This window comes from Ostrea edulis, chromosome 3, assembly GCF_947568905.1.
Source record: "Ostrea edulis chromosome 3, xbOstEdul1.1, whole genome shotgun sequence".
Taxonomy (NCBI): domain Eukaryota; kingdom Metazoa; phylum Mollusca; class Bivalvia; order Ostreida; family Ostreidae; genus Ostrea; species Ostrea edulis.
Genome location: NC_079166.1, coordinates 40,450,439 through 40,463,169, shown reverse-complemented (window position 1 = coordinate 40,463,169; position 12,731 = coordinate 40,450,439). Strand labels below are relative to the sequence as shown.

The following is a 12,731-nucleotide window of genomic DNA, read 5'->3' as shown; positions in this document are numbered from 1 at the left end:
AAGACTGAAAACATAGTATCTTTCAACTTCTCTGGCTGAGTACTAAAGCTGTGCTGTTCAAATGAATGAATTATACGTTTAATATCACCCCAGTTCGTAGGTTTCGGTGTAACAACTGCTTGTAATAAAAAGGAATATACCCACTAAATGGGAAAAAAAAAACTATTAACAAATAATTTTTTCAAATTACCAATTACAATTAAGATTTTGTAAGTCCATAATTAGAAGTACGTATTATGGTAAAGCGATGTCTGCATTTTTGTCCATTCTCCTATTGGTACCCCCCCCCCCCCCCCCCCCAGCTTTTTTTTACTTTCTTTATTCTGAACTTGCTGTGTAGCTTATTTGTGGTGACTTTAAATCATGTTCCTATTTTGATGAATTTCGACCTCTATTGCAGGAGTTTTGCCCCCTTATTCGAAATTTAATGTCATTTGTAGGATACATGATTTTTTCGTCCCAGTTCCTCCCAATTAATATTAATAGTGAAAAATTTGCATATGGCAAGGATTTTTAATTGCTTTATTTTTTTTTTGTTTAAAAGAATGAATATTACATAGATAATACATAGATATTACATAGATAATATATGTATGTCACAGCTTTGATGATGGCCAATACTTCTACAACTCAGGATATTTTTTGCTTACTTGCTTATTTTTGTTTACCAATCAATGTCATTGAATACGAAAATGTTAAGAAAACACTCTATATCTAAGTTTGAGACTAGTGTATTGTGTACGATTGTGTTCCCAACAAAACACAGGTTATTCATACGTCATGCGATCAAAGTTGAAATTGATTAGTTGAAAATCTATCTGGAAAATAGTTTCAAACTAGCACTGAATTACACGTACCAAAGTATCTAAACGTAGATGTGCGTTGTTTTCAATGTCACACGGAGCATTGTACTTGAGGACATACGCGACGTCTCTTAACGATATATAATTTTTCGTGACATTCCACGTACAATTCACTTGTATTCTTTTTCATTTCTACAAAATATCACGGGGTACACTGTATATTACCATGTGACATAGTCTGTTTTAGAGTTAGCCTATTTTGGTAGGTTGTTGCAAGTAAATTGTCAAGCCAGCTCTATGTATTACAGTAAGCTGTACATGTATAAATAAAGCAAAGGAGAGACAAATATGTGGAACAATCCGGTATCGAGTCCCAGAAGCATTGCATTACTACATAGGTGATCTAACCACTGAGCTACCAAGGTAGATATAAAAGATATATCATACAAGAACTTCATATCGAGATGAAAAAATAATAATTTTCGAGAAAATGTCAGAAACGTCGCGAATGTCTTTAATTGTAGCGGATGTTTACTGAACAGAGATGTTACGTCAAACCAACAACGCACCTTAATGACAAGCGGGGAGACTTCAATTTCTCCATCGTCAACTTAGCAATATTACATTATCATCAACTGATTCGATACACAAGGCTATGTTCTGCGTATGACCAAACTTTAAACCGAGGCAGGCTAGGTCAATTGCTGTGTGAAGCGTTTCGCACCAAATTTTGTTAAGCCATCTTTACAAAACTGCTTTTTAATTACGGATTACTCCGCTTATAGAGCTTTCGACTCTAGCATAATACACCTAAGAACTGAGTACAGAAAAGGGTGACGCTTACGAAGCAACAATCAACTGATTATGATATTTATGAAATTAATAAGGTAGTAAAGCAAGACAGACAGAAATGCAATTTGAAAAAAGTAATCCAAATTGTTCTAGTTACAGGTAAATATCAGACAAATATTGACTTTTAGGTCGAAACCTGGTTTTTTAAACTTCAGTGAAGTGATAATATATCGAGGATAACGGTCTAGAAAGACTGGAAACATAGTATCTTTCAACTTCCCCCGTAGAGTACTAAGGCTGTGCTGAATGAATGATACGTTTAATATTACCCCTGCGCGTAACCACCACTTGTACTTGTAATCCCCCCCCCACACACACACACGCACGCACGCACGCACGCACACACACACACACATACACACACACACACACATAGCTAAAACATCCCAACCAATCTACAAATTAGTTTTCAAATATAGCCCATATTTAGAAGGGATGTGTTATGGTACATCAATGTGTGTACGTTTCTGCCATCCTGTTGGGGTTTCTACTTTCATACTTTGTCACGGAAACTTGCTGTGTAGTTTCTTTGTGGTCATTCTAAATCATGTTGCTATTTTGATCGATTTCGACCTCTACTGCAGAGGTTTTTCCTTTATTCGAGATTTAATGTCATATTGATGGTACAATACCTCCCTGTTTTCAAATTAGGTCCTCCTTATTCTACAAGGTGTTTGCATATGTATTTGGTAGTATTGAAAAGGTGCATATGGCAAGGATTTTGAATTTTTTTATTTTGATTTTAAATTACACATTCTGAAAGGAAATATTACATACTATTAGAGATTTTGTCGCAGCTTGATGGTGGGCGATATACTTCTACAACTCGTGATATTTTTACTTACTTGCTTATTTTTACTTACTAATCAATGTTATAGAAAACAAACATGTTAACAAAACACCCCATATAAGCTTGAGACGGGTGCATCATATACTATGTACGGTACTATTGTTACTGTTCCCAACGGTGTCCGATCAAAGCTGAAATTGAAAACAGAGATGTTGACGGCAAACCAACAACGCCACTTTATGACAAGTGGGATGACTTCAGTTTCTCCATCGTCAACTTCCCTTATTTATGTAACAATATCTGATTCGATACTCAAGATAACGTTCTGCGTATGACCAAGCTTTAAACCGAGACAGGCTACTGACATATGATTTGATGCTATAGGTTTAAACAGTCCTGTTAAAGCCAACATTATGCACATTCTATAGTCGTTATAATGATCTTATTTGCAAAAGCAACTTGTCATTAGGTTAAATGCTGTGTGACGTATTTCGTACCAAATTTTGTTAAGCCATCTTTGACTAAGGATTACCCTGCTTATCTGATCAAGCTATAGGGGTTACAGCTGTTGTGACCGGGTAACAGGGGATGTGTACTCCTAGGCACCTGAAAATATTTATGAAATTGATCCCTGTTCGCTATCTTCACTAGATTGATTGATTGTATATTGCTTAATATCCCACTTGAGAATTTTTCACTCATCTGGAGACGTCATCATTGCCGGTGAAGGGGTGCAAAATTTAGGCTTATGCTCGGCACTTACTGGCTTTGAGCAGAGAAGGATTTTTATCGTGCCACATCTGTTGTAACATGGGGGCCTCGGTTTTTACGGTCTTATCCGAAGAACCACTCACCCCATTTAGTCGTACTGAGGACCTACGCTACTCCGGATTCCCGCGGGACCTATCTTCACTAGTTAAGACTTGATGTTAAGCATGAAATTAAACCAGTTGACCGATTCTCATACAGGAGATAATTGCAATAGAGTGAAAACAGACTGATGACCTATAAATGGGATTTACAGGAAGTTATTGACGTCAGAGGAACATTTTGATGCACTAGGACATAGCACAGTGGGTACCTGGTTTGCAAGTAAATATTGAACAAGTATTCACTTTTAATGAGGTTGACACTTGCCTTTATAAATTGAAAGGAAGTGACAATCCTTCGAGCCCAATGACCTAGATAGACAGGAAACAAAATATCTCCCGAGTCGAAGTCTCAAATGAGTTCTCCTGATCAAAACGCGGTCGTCGTTGTTAACTTTTCCATCTTTTCAGAACCACTGTGCAAATTTCAATCAAACTTAGCATAGATCACCCTTGGCCAGAACAAAGTTGAAATTTACACATGTGGTGTAAATTCAAGTTTGTTCAAACCAGGGGTAGATTGTGACCACAGTAAAATGGGTACAAGTTTTGCATGGGGATATCTAGGAAAACCTTTAAAGATCAACAATACCTTGATGAGTCATATTAATATACAAACATATCCAGGAGATGCTGATCAATTCATATATATAGGAAAAGTCTTTATAAAACCTTCTCCTCAATAACAACAGGTCCATGATTATTCATATTTCAAAATATGCAAGCACCCCCTGGTGGTGCGGAATGATATTTTTTTTCAAATCACGATCCCCAGGGGTAGGATGGGGCCACAATGGGGGATCAAAGTTTTACATAATAATATACAGGAAAACATCTTTTAAAATATTCCTCTGAACAACAGCAGGAACATGATTAGTCATACAGGCACCCACGTAATGTTGGCTGGGCTTTCTGATTTTCCGTTACATCTGATATTGTGATCTATCCCTGGACTTGACACATAAAAATGTCTGCAAGGAGAAAGTCTGGTTAATGTTAAGTCCAGAAAACAATAAGGGCGGGGGAGGGGAGGTATACCAACCATGGCGGTTCAACTACCTGATCTGGTTCAGAGGTAAACCAACTGCGAGAAAGCCAGAATTGAAAGGAGGGGGGTCAATCCTGGCTTTCCTCGTGTTTCAATGTTCGTTTGTTCGCTTACCCATCAAAGAGAGAAAATAATCGGACAAAAATACAACATTTTGCATAAACAAATAATTTCAAAATGATTGATTTGAAACTGTGAATTAATCGCTTGTAATATTGTTTCGATGTCTTAATTTTAGGTTCCAAATTGTTCATCTATAATTTACACTAAAATGAAATTTACACAATACATGTATAATGAAATGTACACTATAATGAAATTTACGCTATAATGAAATTTACAAACTATTTACTTAGTACAATGTATTTAAATTTACAAACTGTTTAGGCCTACTTATAGTATTTAAAATTGAAAACCAGATCGTTGTTTTGAAACCCAATTCTATGATTACGTGGATTATTTTAAAACTAATTCAGAACAGAAAATATAATATATTACCCGGTATAATTACAATGAAAAAATTCAGATAACCCAAACCGGACATGACCATGAATTAAGTTCAGACAATTGCCTCCTAGAGTTGACAGTAGAAGATTCAAAAGAATCCTAAAGTCAAAAGAGGGACTATGTACAACTATGTAAGAAAAGCAAGGTTTTGTCGCCATTTTCAATACAGCTAGGTAGCTGTTGTTGGCCTACAGTTTCATTGCAAACCATTGACATAACACTTGAACCTCAACCTTAAAGTACATGTACATGTATAAACAGAAGCGTGATAGAAATTTTTGAGAGGGTATTGATATATTATCCTCTAGTCTTCTACCTGCGCTCGGCTGACGTTAGCATCGTTCAGGAGTCGACACACACACACAAACAAACACACACACACTTTTTAAATTTTGGTTTTAAAAAGAGAGTGCAAGAGAAAGAGATACCATAGTATGGTATTCATATTTTTTTTTGGGAACATCATTTCTGCGTTGAATAGAAATCTAAATTCGAGTACTTAGAGGAGGGGTAAAACTCCTGCTTTTCTTGCATGTTGACAGAATTCATCTTGCATGTAGGGACAGAAATATGCCACTGTAGACAGCGAATCACACGATCCATTTTCCCCTTTGACTAAAGTAGATGATCATTATAAACTGAACGTAAGAAAATGATAGAATCTCGTTTCGTGAATGGAGGTGTCTTTTCAGAATATTTGTATGGCCCTGAAAAGGGCCGTTGGTTTTTAACACCGCCTAAAGACGGTTTGTCTGTCTGTCCGTGGCGGGCTCTGGTGACTGGGTGTATGTCGACCTGGGGAACGTTTCCTTTTCTGAATTAATGTACAGGTTCATACTCGTGGAGCTCGTCGACTAGAGTTTCCCCGAATATTTGCAGCTCCAGACTTCTAATTTTCTCGGCCTGGAGTACGGCGTAGTTATGGTACACGTTCTTGATTCCTTTAATGGCGACCAGTTGGAGGTGGTAGCTGTATCGGAACGCTGGGAGGTTCATCTCCTTGGCCCGATCGTGTCTGTTCTGCATCTCCGAGTACCTGTACTTCAGGGGGACTATTTGTTGACACGCCCGGTGGAACTTTCTCTCCGTCTTAGCCAACTCCATCTTCATACGGTATAGATGTTCCTCCAAAACGACGTTATTCACCATGACATATGCATCTTCGTCGATCGGCATTCCTGGGAAATATTCGTTTGAAGTGAATGGTTGTGGTTCCATCGTGGGAATGGTGAAGCTGTTCTTTCCAGCACCAGTTTATATAGGACAGACTGAATGTGTTCAACATGCCACGCGCAGATTGACCGTACTCATGGGTTGTCAACTGCACGCAAACAAACCGTCCTTAGGCGGTATTAAAAACCAACGGCCCTTTTGAGGGCCATACAAATATCTCGAAAAAACACCTGCATTCACGAAACAAAATTCTATAATTTTCTTTTGGTCAATTTATATTTAATCATGTACATGTACTTTAATCAAAGTAAAAATAATGGATCGTTTGATTCACTGTTTAGTACATGTACTTGTTAATATTGGATCTACTTCAAAGTCATACCTCAATTCAATGCACTGCGCATATTGAAGACATCGTATTGCTTTAATTTGATACCAAAAACAAAAAAATAGTCTTTAAAATGGAAGACTTAAAAAACAAATTCTGTGTCGAGGGATATTCTATTCGAGCTTTATAACATCATTCAATGGACCACTATAGTTGTGCTTCAAGTATGGTCAGGGTCACAAAAGCAGAAATAGAAAAAACTATAGTAATTATTTACAGCTAAAATACAAGTTTACTGGTCTTACGTTAAGGTTTTCAGTATATAACGAACATATTTCATATCTAAGAAATGAATGGTATGATTTTTGTAATTATAGTATCACTTTGAAGGGTTTATCAAATAAAAATAACCTACCATAGGAATTTACAAAATATTTATTTGTTCTTAATCTATTTGACCTTGAATTTTACATTGACGTATATGGGAATAGTATGTTTTATAGAATACTTTTTAAAAGAAATTGTATTTCCGTAAAAATCTCTCGGTAAAAAGTTTGGCAAGTGTACGAACTGAATATCTTCAGAACAGTTGTTCCAAAGAATTCCCTTGTTTAAAAGCGCGAGAAAATTAGAGCCCGAAAGGTGGTAAAATTTCGAGAAATTTTGATCATATCCGGAGATGAACTTAATATGTTTCGGGAGTATTTTATTTCGCGTTTGTAGGGTACGGTGTTTATTCGCGAATACAATAATTCGCGAGTATACAGTTAGAAATAACATTTCGCGAATAGATCCGCTCCCATGCTTCTGATCGTAATATTCTAGCACACGTACATGTGTACGACATACATTGTATGTACCGTTATCGATTTTACGTATTCAATTGACTTGTTTATCCCCATGTTTGCTAGAGATAATTACATGAGTAGTTCTTACGTTATTATAAGAATTTTACTTGTTGTCAATTTTTAGTGTAACTTTTTAAAGTATAGTTTTGAAAATGACGCCATATGAATCCTGAGGAAAATTGAAAAGCAGACTTTTTATGCCAGTAAAATCGCTGATCAGTTGAAAAACAATAACATGAGATATGTCCGGGTTGATATACGATTATCTGTAATCAAACAAAGTGGGTTACGAAATCATTTAATAGATGAGCTGGCTCAAAACACGAGTTACTTAAAATACATGGGTGGTGTTCTGTGTTTGATGCTTATGTACATAGCATTCTTTCATATGCATGCGAAATTTGGGGGTTTCACAAGGCACCTGATGTTGTAAAGATTAATTTTATCAATCTTATGTTTTGTAAGAAGTTATTGTGAGTAAGTAAGCGTACAAATGATAATGTTATTTATTGTGAATTAGGATTACCTCTATACACGTATGTCAGAAGAAAAATGTGCATTTTTAAACACTGGTTGAAATCTAAAAATACAAATAACTTTGTTTCAAAAGAATGTTTTGATTATATGATTTTATTAACGACAGTTGGGTTATAAGTATAAAACAAGAATTGTCCGACTTGGGATTAAAATATTTATGGGAAGAATCAGGAAGTGGCCAGAATACATACAAGGTAATTGAACAAAAATTGTTAGATATATATATAAGCAAAATGTATTTTCGTCTTTTCTAAATTCACCAAAATGTTTTTTACATCAACACCTTATTGATAATTTTTGTTTATAGTACTATCTTAAAAAATCAATTGATCCCAATGGAAAGAAATATATAGCAAAATTTCGGACGTCTTCACACTCTTTGAACATTGAGAACGGCAGGCATAAAAAATATTTCACGAAGTAATAGGATTTGTACATTTTGTAACCTAAATGAGTTAGAAGACGAATTTCATTTTAAAATGTCCTTATTATAATGGTTTAAGAATTAAATATATAAAAAAAAATTATTACAAGAAACCCAATGTCTTCAAATTAGTAAAGATTCTTAGTGTAAATAATACAAAAGAACTCAATAATTTAGGAAAGTTCCTACAACAGGCTACAAAGTTACGATCTTTATGGAATGCTGTACTTGCAACGACATATCATTTACGCGTATTGTTATATATGTATGTTGAAATGAATTGATTTTATATCTTCAAAATTGTATCTGTATGTCTACCCACCCTCTATTGTCTTATTTGTATATGTTTGTAAATATTTTGTATTTATAACCAATGAGCTGTATAGCTTAAGGAAATAAAGAATCTAAACTCTTTATTAATTATACATGGAGAGGTTTTTGACTGACCCATTTCAGGCCTCACTGCTTGGCTCGTGCCAATCTTAACGGTTGTTTGTATGTATAGCAGTTCATTTTATGTAATTAAAATCCGTAAAAGAGGCGTAACTGCAAATGATTTTTATATGCCTATTCTTTTGTGCATACGTTCATTAAAATTGTGTTTAGTTGTATTGCAGTTCTATTTTATTTGCATCGATTACTGATTGCACAGGTAACGTTACGGTTGATTGATTGATTGATTAAATATTGTTTAACGTCCCTCTCGAGAATATTTCACTCACATGGAAACATCGCCACTGCCGGTGACGGGCTGCAAAATTTAGGCCTATGCTCGGTGCTTATGGCCTTTGAGCAGGGAGGGGTCTTTATCGTGCCACACCTGCTGTGACACGGGACCTCGGTTTTTGCGGTCTCATCCGAAGGACCGTTCTATTTAGTCGCCTCTTACGACAAGCAAGGGGTACTGAGAACCTATTCTAACCCCCGGATCCCCACGGAATGGTAACGTTATGTCAACAAAGATATTTTTAATACGTTTTCTGGTACTTCTGTATGTTACGTTACATTCTAGTACACCACAAAGGAAACCTTTGTGACAGTTGGTGATGATTAAATTTTTACTTGCAAAAAGTAGAAATAAACGCGAGATATTTGAATTCGCGAATGTCAAGTTTCGCGAATGAACCCGAAATTAATTATCTCGCGAATAAATGATCTACACTATCTTATACCTAAATTATAACACAGTTTACGCCTGTCAGATCGATCGATACAAAATCACATTTGTCCGATCAATCGATATACTTCGTCTCGACTAAATATAATATTTTTTTCTGTGACGTTGCACGGGAATTTTTTTTTATCTTGGCAGTTTCCGTAAAGTCACGTGGTAAAATTGTTATATTTGAATAAAAAGACCTCTAAATGTGATACATTTTTCACAATGCAGCGCGAGTTATTTCCCCCTGAATACAGGTTGCGGTCAACAAATCATACCGTCAATAAAAGGATCATTGTCGGATACCCACGGCTGATCTCTTCTTCTGTTTATCACGCGTGATGATTAGAAGACTGGATCAGCCGTGCGTATCCGACTATGTATAAGGATTTACTATATCTGATTGCAATTGAGTGCCAGTTAAGGGATTTTTCTGCAATTAATGTGACTTCAAAATAATTTTAGTCACTGATTTTTTTAAGTATCTTGGCAATGCTGGGTCATGATGTAACAAAATCTGTAAATTTTAGTCCTCTAGTTAATTAGATCTACTTAATAATTAACTTTAATCAATATTTTGGACGACCGAAACACAGATATGCAGAAATTACATGTGCAACCAACGCATGTACATTACATTGGTGGATCTAGAGCGAGTACCGAGATTGCAAAACACACACACACACTTTCTCTCTCTCTCTCTCTCTCTCTCTCTCCACCCCCCCGAGTCAGAAAATATTGCTCGGGATCGGTATACAAAAAACCCAAAATATTGGGGAAAACCAGGAACACGACCATAATTTTGGAAAGAAAGCCCTGACGGAATGTCAAAAAAGCAATTTGGACTGGTCGAGTACACTAACTAGATAAGGTATTTGTGTATTCTTTAAAATGGACCAATTTAATGACTGGTACAGTGTGATCATGATTCGTATTTATTCATACTAGCAATTAAATCATAGACAATAAAAACAATATTATTTACTTTTTCTTTTTAAACCACTATCTTACTTTCAAGGTATTGTTATCATAATCATAATGATATAAATCAGTCGAGACTCGATCGCTCGAGTACAGGACGACATTGGTGGGATGCCGATCTCGATGATTCTTGCATGTAAAATGAATAATTATTAGTAAGTTTTGTTGATATTTTTGCTAAAGGAGCTGCACTAGTTATATCATTTAATATATTAGTTAAAATGCACGTCTTCTTATTAAAATATGTGCATAAATGAAGTTCATATGCCGATCACAATTTCAGATGTAGAATTAAAAACCAAAGCATTTTCTGGTTTTTAAAACAAAATAATTCAATAAGACCAATTGTTTTATTGTCTTTTGATTTTTTTTCATCACCAAACTTCACACTAATTGCTGATTACAACCATATAAAATGTTTACAATTACCTATGGGTCGAATTATGCGAGCGTCGAACAGCAGGGCTACCGCTATATTTAGAGCGACCCTGAGCACCAGCGACCGCGATCACCGCTACACCGGGTAGGAAATTTATTCAGGGATAGACATTAGATCTAACCACATGGCCACAGGGGCTTCTTATCCATTATGTTCTCAATCTATATATAAATATATAGATTGAGAACATAATGGATAAGAAGCCCCTGTGATCTAACTTTGAAATCTGCTAACTTGATACTCTATGGGCAAGTGACCCCAAATTTCAATTTGCCCGAATTCAAATATTAGTTGTCCAAAAAAGGAAGGAAGAATTTTACTTAACATTTGTCATATACATTTAATTTGATTTAGTTCCAAATGAAAATGAAAATAAGATTGAAAAAGTTTATACATATGTATCATATCATTTGATTGATTGTATTGCCAAAACAATTAAATATATTGAGCTGACAACATATTCCCATGTCCAGACTTGGATTTCTCAAAAAGAAAATCTTAAACTTAAGTTTTAAATTTCTTTTATTTGAACAGTCAAAATTTGAGTAAAATCTCAGACTTAAATCCAAGTATCAACTTAAGATTGTTTCGAGGAATCCAGGCCTGAATGGATTGACCCTTGTCCTTGACCTGAAAAATCTACTCCTGAACTTTAGAATGTACAGGTGTATACCAAGTTTGGTGTCAATCAAGCAAAGGATTTTCAAAATATAGAGGAGACAATATATTACTATGTCCAGTTTGACCTTTGACCATGTGAAACCAAAACCAATAGGGTTCATCTTAATGTCTGTCAAGAAAAGGGTTCTCAAGATATTGAGCGGAAAATATCTTCCTTTGTCCAGAGTGGATTGACTGACTTGACATTTAACCATGTAACTTCAAAATCAGTAGGAATCATCTTAATAAGATGTACTAAGTTTGATGTATGTCAAGCAAAGAATACCAAGATATTGAGTGGACAAGACTTAGTCTGCAGACTGACCGACAGGCGCAAAGGAATATGCCCCCTCTTTTTGAAATAGAGGATAAGTCGTTTACTTCCTTAGCGTTCTTGGTAATTTCTGTGGAAATGAGGGGGTTACTTTCCTATCCTATTTAGGGGGATAGGAAAAACTGAATATGAATACCCTCCTCGTTCCCACAGAAATTATGTCCATGGGACTTGCACATTCATTATAGCAACTCTTCTTGTTCAACTTCAGAACTGCAACCTCCCATTAGGCCAAATAAAAACTATGTGTGGTTTCGGTTACCCGACCGTCCCTAGTTTTTACCCCCCGACCCTAAACTTATTTTGACTATTTCCAAAATCAGTTACCATATTTTGCCGAATATAATGCACAGTCACTTTTTTAAAAATTTTCTTTTATGGGAAGGGGTGCATAATATATACCATTATACATATATGGTTTTGACCCATTTTCCTTCAGGTGAAGCTTGACTGCAAATTTATTCATCGCCAATATATAGATACCGCTAATATGCTAAGCTGTAAACACTTACTACAGGCCATCTAACATTAGACAGAAAGTGACTTAGAACTAAAGAGTGCTTACATAAACAATAGTGCAAATTTCAGGTTGTTTGAATATACTGAGCGATCACCCTCCTTATTTTAAAAAAAAAAAGTTGGATAGATTTAAAAACTTGGAAGGGCTTGCAATTGGTACTCTGGTTGGAATATCATTATCTACTTTCATGTTCAAAAACATGATTTTGACAAATGCACTGATTTTTTCTTCTTCTGTACTTATTCGTTTATTTGAAAATAAATATATATATATATATATATATATATATATATATATATATATATATATAGCACTAAATAATCACAACTAGGTACTGAAAATTTTCGCCCCAGCCCGGGGTCGAACCAGCGACGTACGGCACCCACCGCCTAGCAAGATTGTCAAACCAGTGCGTAAGTCCACTCGGCCACAACGACTTCCCTATAAAAGGAAGCTTTG

The 12,731-nt window shown here is 35.6% G+C and overlaps 1 protein-coding gene across 1 annotated transcript in view; it reads left to right on the top strand.

Moving 5' to 3' along the window:
- The first annotated feature begins 10,073 nt into the window (after nt 1-10,073).
- Nucleotides 10,074-12,731, top strand: part of LOC125673161 (glutathione gamma-glutamylcysteinyltransferase-like) — an 18,141-nt gene continuing 15,483 nt past the window's right edge. The window contains exon 1 of the mRNA XM_048909566.2: nt 10,074-10,209. The gene's annotated coding sequence lies outside the window, so the exon portion shown is untranslated. The remainder of the gene's footprint in view (nt 10,210-12,731) is intronic.